The following is an 8514-nucleotide window of genomic DNA, read 5'->3' on the forward strand; positions in this document are numbered from 1 at the left end:
GGCCAGGAATGTAGTGAAGGAGGAGAGAGTAGGACAAGGCCAACGTTGGAGAGGTAGGCAGGGGCTAGATCAGTGATTCCCAAGGCGGGCAATGTTGCCCTCTTGAGACTGTTCGAGATAATTGTGGGGGTGGGGGGTGCCGCAGGCTCAGTGAGCAGGCACCGAGGACGCGAGACTTCACGCAGTGCATGGCACAGTCCCACAGAGCAATGGGCCGTCCTGGGTCCTGCACGACTTCGGGGTGTCCTGACGGATATTCATGTAGGTGGCAAGCCATCTTACCCTGGACTTAACTCTCCCGTTCATATAAACTGAAGGTCACTTGGGCAGGGTATCAGCCATACACGGCCTTGTCTGGGAATGGAACTATCATATAAATTAAGGGAAGGTTGCCCTGTGTGTTCTGTTTGGAACGCGACCCAGTAATGTTCACCAAGTTGGGAAATCATGTCACCCTCGTGACACCATTGCTTTTGGAATTTGAGTCTCCCAAGGAACACGTCTCTTGTCACGTGCGTTTGTACCTGTGGCATCGGCTATGGCTTCACACACAAAGGCAGGTCCTTATGTTGACTAGTGAAGTCACGGCCAGGGAGTTTACCTGATGAAATTCACATTGTCTTATTACCTGTGACTTCTCTTTTCCCACCTTTATATTACAGTGAAGGCATTATGTTGGTTGAAACCCCGATCAGTGGTTCCGCGTGTGGAAAAATCGTGCGACCTCCGGATTTTGTCTCGGGGTAGCAAAGGAGCATTTGCAAAATGTTGCCCGATGGCGGCACCAGGGCCGGATCCCAAAGTTGCGTGTGGATCTCGAATCCGAGTTTGGATTCTGTGCTGAGAAAAATGAGGAGCCCGGGCAAGACCGGAAGAAGAGTGATGGGTTCTTTCGGGCAAGGCTGCCTCTTTTTCTCTTTGATCCTGCACCCTCCCCGCCTCCACCTCCTGCACCTGACAGAATGCGAATGCCCAGAAGGCACTCTGTAAATTAAAGTGCTGCCAGCCAACACAACCTCAGCCTGGGGGCGAAGCAGGCCGGCGCTCTTCCTGTGGCCAAGAGGGGTTAAGTGGCTTGCCTGGGCCAGAGAAATCCGGTAAATGGCATCTGGGTGAACACGGTGTGCGTATATGTTCGGGTTGCTGCCCCTGCTTCCTTTTCCTGCCCCTGACAGCGGTCCTGGTCTTTTCTGGCTTCCCCGCTTGCTGACCCACCCAGCCGCCTTGGTCACCTGCCCAGCCCCAGCCCTGCTCCCAGGCCTTCCCCCTCACTCCTGTTATTCTGACGCTGCAGGCATCGCCGGGTCCCGGGAGCCAGCTTCTCAACCTTTAGACCCCAGGCCAGGATCTAAGAATATCTCCAAGAGTATTCCCCAACACCTGCAACAGATGTGCCCACAAATTACCTGCTCCCAGCGGTGGGGAGCTGGGGAGGAAAGGGCATCGTTTTCCTAAAAGCCTTACACATTTAATTTGCAAAGTTACATCACGCCTTCGTGCACAGGTCAACTCTCTGGGAGCTTATTTCAAAACCAGAGGCGGGTCAGGGCTCCCGAGTGCGTTCTTCACAGAGAAGACAGCACGGGGGCAAGGGCAGGGGCGGTGAGTGGAGGACCGTACGGGTCGGATGCTTTCACATGTACAAGGGCAGATGGGGAGAGGTGGATATTTCCAGGGTCCCTTGTCTGCACCTGCCTCCACAGACGTCATCTCACATCTTTCCAAGAGCAACAGCAGCACCCTCACCTCACAGGTGTGGAACCTGAGCCTAACGAGGTTATGCACCTTGCGCCGCTGAGCATGCTGTGAGACATGGGCCGAGCCTGAACTTGGCCTCGGGGCCGGAGACTCCCACCGTGCCTTGAGACAGGTGAATATGATGTCTAGAGCTCATCACACGTGTGCAGCACGCAGATGCACATCCCCACTGGGCTATACTTTTCTTTATTAGATGGAACTGGGTTCTTTATAAATAAGAGTCACAAAATGCTGTGGAACCCATGTGAGAGTAACAGCCAGGAGGGGATAAAGAACTGTCCACAGAACAAGTGGAACAGGAAGTGGTAAAAATGAGGCAGGTTGAGTTCGCTCTTCCAGCCCCATAAAGTCCAGCTCAGTCAACCGGCAAAATAATCGCCCTGGCTTTTTGTGGTGAAGGTGAGGGTTTCGGAATATTAACATGAGGGTCGTTTCATGTGCAGAAGGGACCATTTAGAAGTGTTTGGTTGCTAAAATTAAGATCGGATACATCACAGTTATAAAGTAAAAAGCCCAGTGCTTCTTTATGCTTTTGAATTCTGCTTACAAATTATATTATCCTATATATTCTTCTAGTAATGGGCTATATATATATATATACACATATATACATGTAAATATATACGTATATATATATACACACATTTGTATATATATATACATGTGTGTATATATATATACATATATATGTGTGTGTATATATACGTGTGTATATATATATGTATATATATGTGTGTGTGTATATCTGTACGTGTGTATATATATATATACATATATATATATAACTTACCATTTTAATCATTTTTTTCAAGTGTAACCTGATAATTTATTTGTGAAAAGAGCTAGTTTTGATGAGAAAAACTCAATCCTTTCCTTGGAAACATAAAGAAACCCCCAAATATGGAAGCTTCACACATTTTCACGTCAACCTTGCACAAGGGGCCGTGCTAATCTTCTCTGCATCGTTCCCATTTTAGTATACGTGCTGTCGAAGCGAGCACTGTTTTAGTCATTTTTAACGGTACAATCCAATGACATGAAGTACACTCACCCTGTTGTGCTTATCTATCTTTTAAAAAATAACGTAAGAAACCTTTCCTAAAACTTTTAGCAACGGACAAGTGGATCGAAGGCTTCTGGGAGAAAAAGCAGCCCCCCACGCCACCGTGCCCGCTTCCCGGGGTCCAGAGAGCGCTTGGAAGCCTATGCGTTTATCTCGTGTGACGTATATATTTCAGCCGGGTTTTATCAGCTGCGAGACTTCGTCACTCGCTGCCACTGAGAGATCGTCTCGATTCCAGGCGGCCTCTTCCTCCTTCGATTTTTGCAAAGCGATGTCTCCCCAACCAGATTTACATTTTCAAAAACCCTTCAGATAATCACAAACCCAAGAAACTTCCCCTCCTCTGAGGTTTAATTAGGAGAAACTGTCTTTCTAGTACTTCCAAGAGCCTTGCTCTAAATTTCTCAGCGGAAAGAGAAGGTTCACGGTGGATGAGTGGGAGCATGCGGAACCTGTGAACAGCCGTCCCCTCTGTCCCCCCTCTCTGCCTTGCAGCAGAGATAAAGCCACGTTGCAGATCACTGAAATCACATTGTGAGTGTGCCCTGTATCATTAGGACCCAGAGAATGGGGATGATCGCAACGCAGGATAACACATTAGCGATAGATAATAGAGTCTAAATAAACATAATCAGCTTTCCTCTATGTCTTCAGACCAAAGCTTATCTATAAATACCCTAATGACGCCCAACCAGCCAATTACTCGTTTCTTGGAAGGGCCCCTTATTAATGGCGTTGCAGTGAGGGAAAAACATTAATTATTGGACACAGTGGGATCTTTTACGTTCTGTCTGGTCCGGACAGCACCAATTAATGCAACAATTATTATCAACGACTGTGGCAGAATACTGAGTGCAGCCACCCCGGGCTGGCTCGATGGGGTGGAAAGAACATGCGCACTGGGGGGACATCACCCGAGCTCTTTCTGTGGAGCCTGCTTTTCATCGCTGTGGAAGCTGCTGGAACAAAGCAGAGGGTGGCCAGAGGGTGCCGGTTTTTCTTTGAAAGCCACGGGACAGTGTTCCTGGGGTGCTAAACGGGGGAGAGCGGGAGGAGATAGGCGCCGGTCTGTCGTGTTGAGATGCTGAGTGAAACCCGGCAGAAGGTTGGAGAAGAGAGGCTACCTTTAGAGCACGGAGCACCTGGCTTGGCTTCTGCCTATTCCCTCAGGCTCTTCTCTCTCACTCGTTATAGTGCAGCCCCACTGCTACTCTCTCAGCCTCTCCAATTCAGCTGTGCCCCATCCTGCCCCAGGACATTGGCACAAGCGATTCCTCAGACCCGAAAGATCTCCCCCACCCCCCACCCCCCGCCCTTTGCGAGACTGGCTCCTTTCTGAATGCAGTATGAAGCTTCCCTGTGCAAAAAGGTCTTTCTTGAGCCTGAACCCAACCTATACCTTTTCCTTCCTCATACTAGTCACTTTCTATTTCTCTGTTTACACAGCATGGATCACAAATTATGGGATAAACAGATACATCTTATTATTTTTCTGTCTGCCTCCCCCGCAAGAACGCAAGCCCCACGAAGGCAGGGCCTGTTGGTCTTTTTTCCTCCAGGCTCTCTTTGCATTTAGGAGGTGCTCGTTAAATACCTGGTGAATGAATGAATGAACCCATGTGCTGTGCAGAAACAGATTATGCTTAAGGGGCTCCATGCCAGGTGCCACACAGGCCAAACTAGCTATTCTCTTGCAGAAGTGTCACAGGGAAAAAAATCAATTCAAATTGTTCTATTTAGAGCAAACTCTATGTCAGCTCTACTTCTGCACTTAAAAAATTCTTTTTCTGATGTTTATTTATTTTTGAGGGAGAGACAGAGATGGAGTGTGGGCAGGGGAGGGGCAGACACGGAATCCGAGGCAGGCTCCAGGCTCCGAGCTGTCGGCACAGAGCCCGACGCGGGGCTCGAACCCACGGACCGTGAGATCGTGACCTGAGCCGAGGTCGGACGCTCAACCGACTGAGCCACCCCCTTTGCCTTTGCCCTTTAAAGGTGACGAACATGCAGGGCACCTGGTGGCTCAGTCGGTTAAGTGTCCGACATAGGCTCAGGTCATGATCTTGCGGTTCGTGAGTTCGAGCCCCACATCGGGCTCTGTGCCGACAGCTCGGAGCCTGGAACCTGCTTTGGATTCTGTGTCTCCCCCTCTCTCTGCCCCTCCCTCTCTCACGCTCTGTCCGTCTCTCTCTCTCAAAAATAAATAAACATTAAAGAAAATTTTAAGGTGATGAACATGCTTGAAGGGCCTTCGATGGGCTGTCCTGTAAAATACTGCCTTCCACTACTGCTCCCATCGTGGCCCTTTACTTGAACTGGCTACAAATGAAGCCCCACCGCCCAAGGTACCAAACGGTTGCAGGAATGCTCTATTTTTCTCTTCTCAGTGACAAGGGGAGGATCTCTTCTGGGAGGCTTTAATTACAGAGCCCTTTGGAAAATTGGTCCAGCGAAGGGTGGAAGTGCTCCCTAGAGCCTTGGGCAGGGCCCTGGGAAGTGGGCGTGCCCCTGTGGCCCTTCTGGAAAAAGATCTCCAGGCTATTTGCACTAGAGGTTACCCTTTGGAGTGTTAAAGCGGTTGGTATGTGTTATTCAAAGACAGAGCCAAGTTCAAGAAGCTTACTTGACCTCACTGAACCTCAGCGATCCCCAGCCACTAACCACATCCAGTCCTGCACACCCTTCACCAAGATGCTATTCCTCTGAGGTTTTCTAACCAGAGTGGAACCCTGGGAGCTTAAAGGCAGTTCGGGGGCGTCCTCGGCCTAGGACTGCTGTACAGATGTGGCCGCGGAAACATTGCCATCCCACTTCTTCTGAATAAGCATCTCCAGGGAAATGCTGAGAAATGACAGGGACACTCGAGTCATCTGTCAGGGCTGTTTTTTGCTTTCATCTCTCTAAGAATGGCAATGACCTCAACTCACAATGATCTCACCCCCTCTGCATGCCTCCAACACATTTCGTCTTGACCCCGCCATCGGGCTCAAATGAGAACTGGCCAGCTCCTCGTCTGTGTGGGGGCAGACAGGTTGGAAGCCGCTGGATAACAGCGCGTACCATGTCCCCACTCCCTGCTCAGTGCCTAGCTTGGGGCTCCCAGCTTGGCCACGGTAGGGTAGAAGTTTATTTCAATGCTACATTGTATCGACGTTCTCCTCCCTTCATCCACCAGTTCCTGACTCCTGGAGAGCAGGACTTCAGAATGAGTGAATGTTTGGGCCCTTGAATGGAGCTGCTGGGGGTCGTGGGGAGGGGGTGGGGTTGGTGGCTAGAGATTTCGAGGGTGGCCGTCCTCGGCTGCAGAATGCCCTTCTTTTCCCTTCCCCAAAGGAGCGTCTGGGGTTACTGTTTGCTTCTGGATGCCCAGAATACAAATAAAAATGAAACATTATAGGGGCGCCTGGGTGGCGCAGTCGGTTAAGCGGCCGACTTCAGCCAGGTCACGATCTCGCGGTCCGTGAGTTCGAGCCCCGCGTCGGGCTCTGTGCTGACAGCTCGGAGCCTGGAGCCTGTTTCGGATTCTGTGTCTCCCTCTCTCTCTGCCCCTCCCCCGTTCATGCTTTGTCTCTCTCTGTCCCAAAAATAAATAAAAAACGTTGAAAAAAAAAAATTTTAAAAAAAAAAAAATTAAAAAAAAATAAAAAAAAAAAATAAAAAAAAAATGAAACATTATAGCGAGGTGGTTCCAAATAAGGAGGCTGGCTGATCTGAGTTCAAATCCTGGTCCTGCCACCTACTGGCAGGCGGTATCGAACATGTTACCGAATCTTCTGGTGCCTTGGTTTCCTTGTGCGTCAGATACGAATCATGGTCCTGGTCTCATCACACTGGTGGGGTATCTGATGTTTGGGTAAAGTCAGTAGAGTGTTTATGATGGCGTTTGGGACAAAATAAACCTCCAGTAAACGTTAGCTGCCGTGGTCACCACTGCTGTCAATGAAGAGCTTTAGAACAGAGGAGTGAGGTCTCCAAGGATGGTGGGTTGACAACTTTATACTGAACGCCCCCCCCCCTCCCCCGCCCGCCCCGGGAGCAAAGCATCATCCTAGGTCTTGAGGATGCAGTGGTGACAAAGGTCGGTTCTACCCCAGAGAAGCTGTTGCACGTTACCCAAATACCAGTTTCCTGCTGGCTGGGATCTCACTTATTCTGGAGACCCCGACCCACGTCCTGCAGGAGGGACCCCGACCGTGGAGGTAAGGTGTTTGGTGAGCAGAAGAACAACAGTGACCAGGGAGCGGAGGCTGCTTCTGGTGGTGCCAGCGGTGGGGTTTGGGGTGTATTTCACAACTGACTGCAGTCCCCGGATCATCGTGCTGGGTGATCATTAACCACCTGTAAATCAACCGGTGCCCGCAGCCGTGTAGAAATGCCCATGTCAGAAGGCTCTAGATCACAACTCATGGGCTGCAATTCAGATTGTCTGCAGTGAGGACGCTAACTCGGGACTCCTCTTTGAAACTGCTGTTTGTTTTCTCTGTTTGTGACTTCTGGATAGGTTTGCCATTTCTTTATCAACTGATCGTGAGAAAGGTCCTCTGGTTACCATCCACTGCTCAGGAGGATGACTACTTCTCTGGGATTCCTCGTAGCACCCCCCCCCCCCCCCCGCCGCCCACCGACCCACATGAAGTTGCGTTTGCCACAGAGTCACTATCTTCTTTGACCACCCCAGATATAGTTTCTAAATTTGGAGAAAATCAGTGCAGGCATTTCATGTGATGTGGGATTTTATTTCCATAGGTCTGATGTGTAGAGCCTCCTCGTGGTGCCACATCATCCTTCCTCCTTCCCCCCCTCCTCCCGTGTCCTTGCCCTGCCCTTTCCTCAAACACGCAGATTCTTGACGCTCTGGAAAGTCAGAGAAGGTAGTCATCATTAAAAAAGCATCAAATTGTTTTAAAAAAAAAGTCAGATTCTTGATCCTTCCTCCGATGGTTTCCTTTATCATTCAAGACGAATGACTTTTCTTTTGCACTGAGAATACAGGTCGTTTCCAAAACAATAGCAGTTGGCATTTCCAGGCCCTTGGTGGAAAGCCAGGTGGAAAGCAACGTTCTTCCGGTTTTCTGGGGCTTTTCCTGACACAGAGCGGTTAAGGGGAAAAACTCATAGCTTGCTTACTGCACTTCACTTGGCCCCGTCTGATCACACTGCCTTCCCGCTGGTATCTCGTGACATCTTGTGCAAGTTCAGGATCGTCCTCAGCAGGGTACCCATACGTGAACCTCGCATAATTGGGGTCCCTCACGTAATATGTGTACCTTACATAATTGCTCTAACCATCTACCTTATTTAATTGGAAACCGGGAACCTTTGAGCTATCTAATGACATCATATGACTTTTATTAATTTCTGCCTATTTGCTTAGTTGCCAATTTCTAAACTTGTCCTAAATCTTGATGAGAAAAGGAAATGCTGAGTAGGCAGCTACCAACAGAGTTTGCTCAAGCCATAAATGAAATATTAAATGAAAAGAAATGAAATCAGGAATAGAAGAAACCCACACAAAAAATTAAGCCGTGGTACCAAAGACCATCTCGGTTGAGTCCCGACAACACTTGCCTTTGCTATGGAGACGGGAAAGTGTCCCGGGCTCCGAATCGGCTCTGGGTAACACCTCAGTGCAGCTGGCAGGAAGAAGTTTTGGAGACTCCAGCAAGTACAGAGAATCCGGGGGCTCAAACCCT

The 8514-nt window shown here is 49.4% G+C and overlaps 1 non-coding gene across 1 annotated transcript; it reads right to left on the bottom strand.

The window, feature by feature from the left end:
* Positions 1-2654: 2654 nt before the first annotated feature.
* Positions 2655-2759, bottom strand: LOC131493734 (U6 spliceosomal RNA). Its single transcript, XR_009252827.1, has one exon. It is a non-coding gene; the product is annotated as a U6 spliceosomal RNA (small nuclear RNA).
* Positions 2760-8514: the final 5755 nt, after the last annotated feature.

Source organism: Neofelis nebulosa, chromosome 13, assembly GCF_028018385.1.
Source record: "Neofelis nebulosa isolate mNeoNeb1 chromosome 13, mNeoNeb1.pri, whole genome shotgun sequence".
In the NCBI taxonomy this organism is placed as follows: Eukaryota; Metazoa; Chordata; class Mammalia; order Carnivora; family Felidae; genus Neofelis; species Neofelis nebulosa.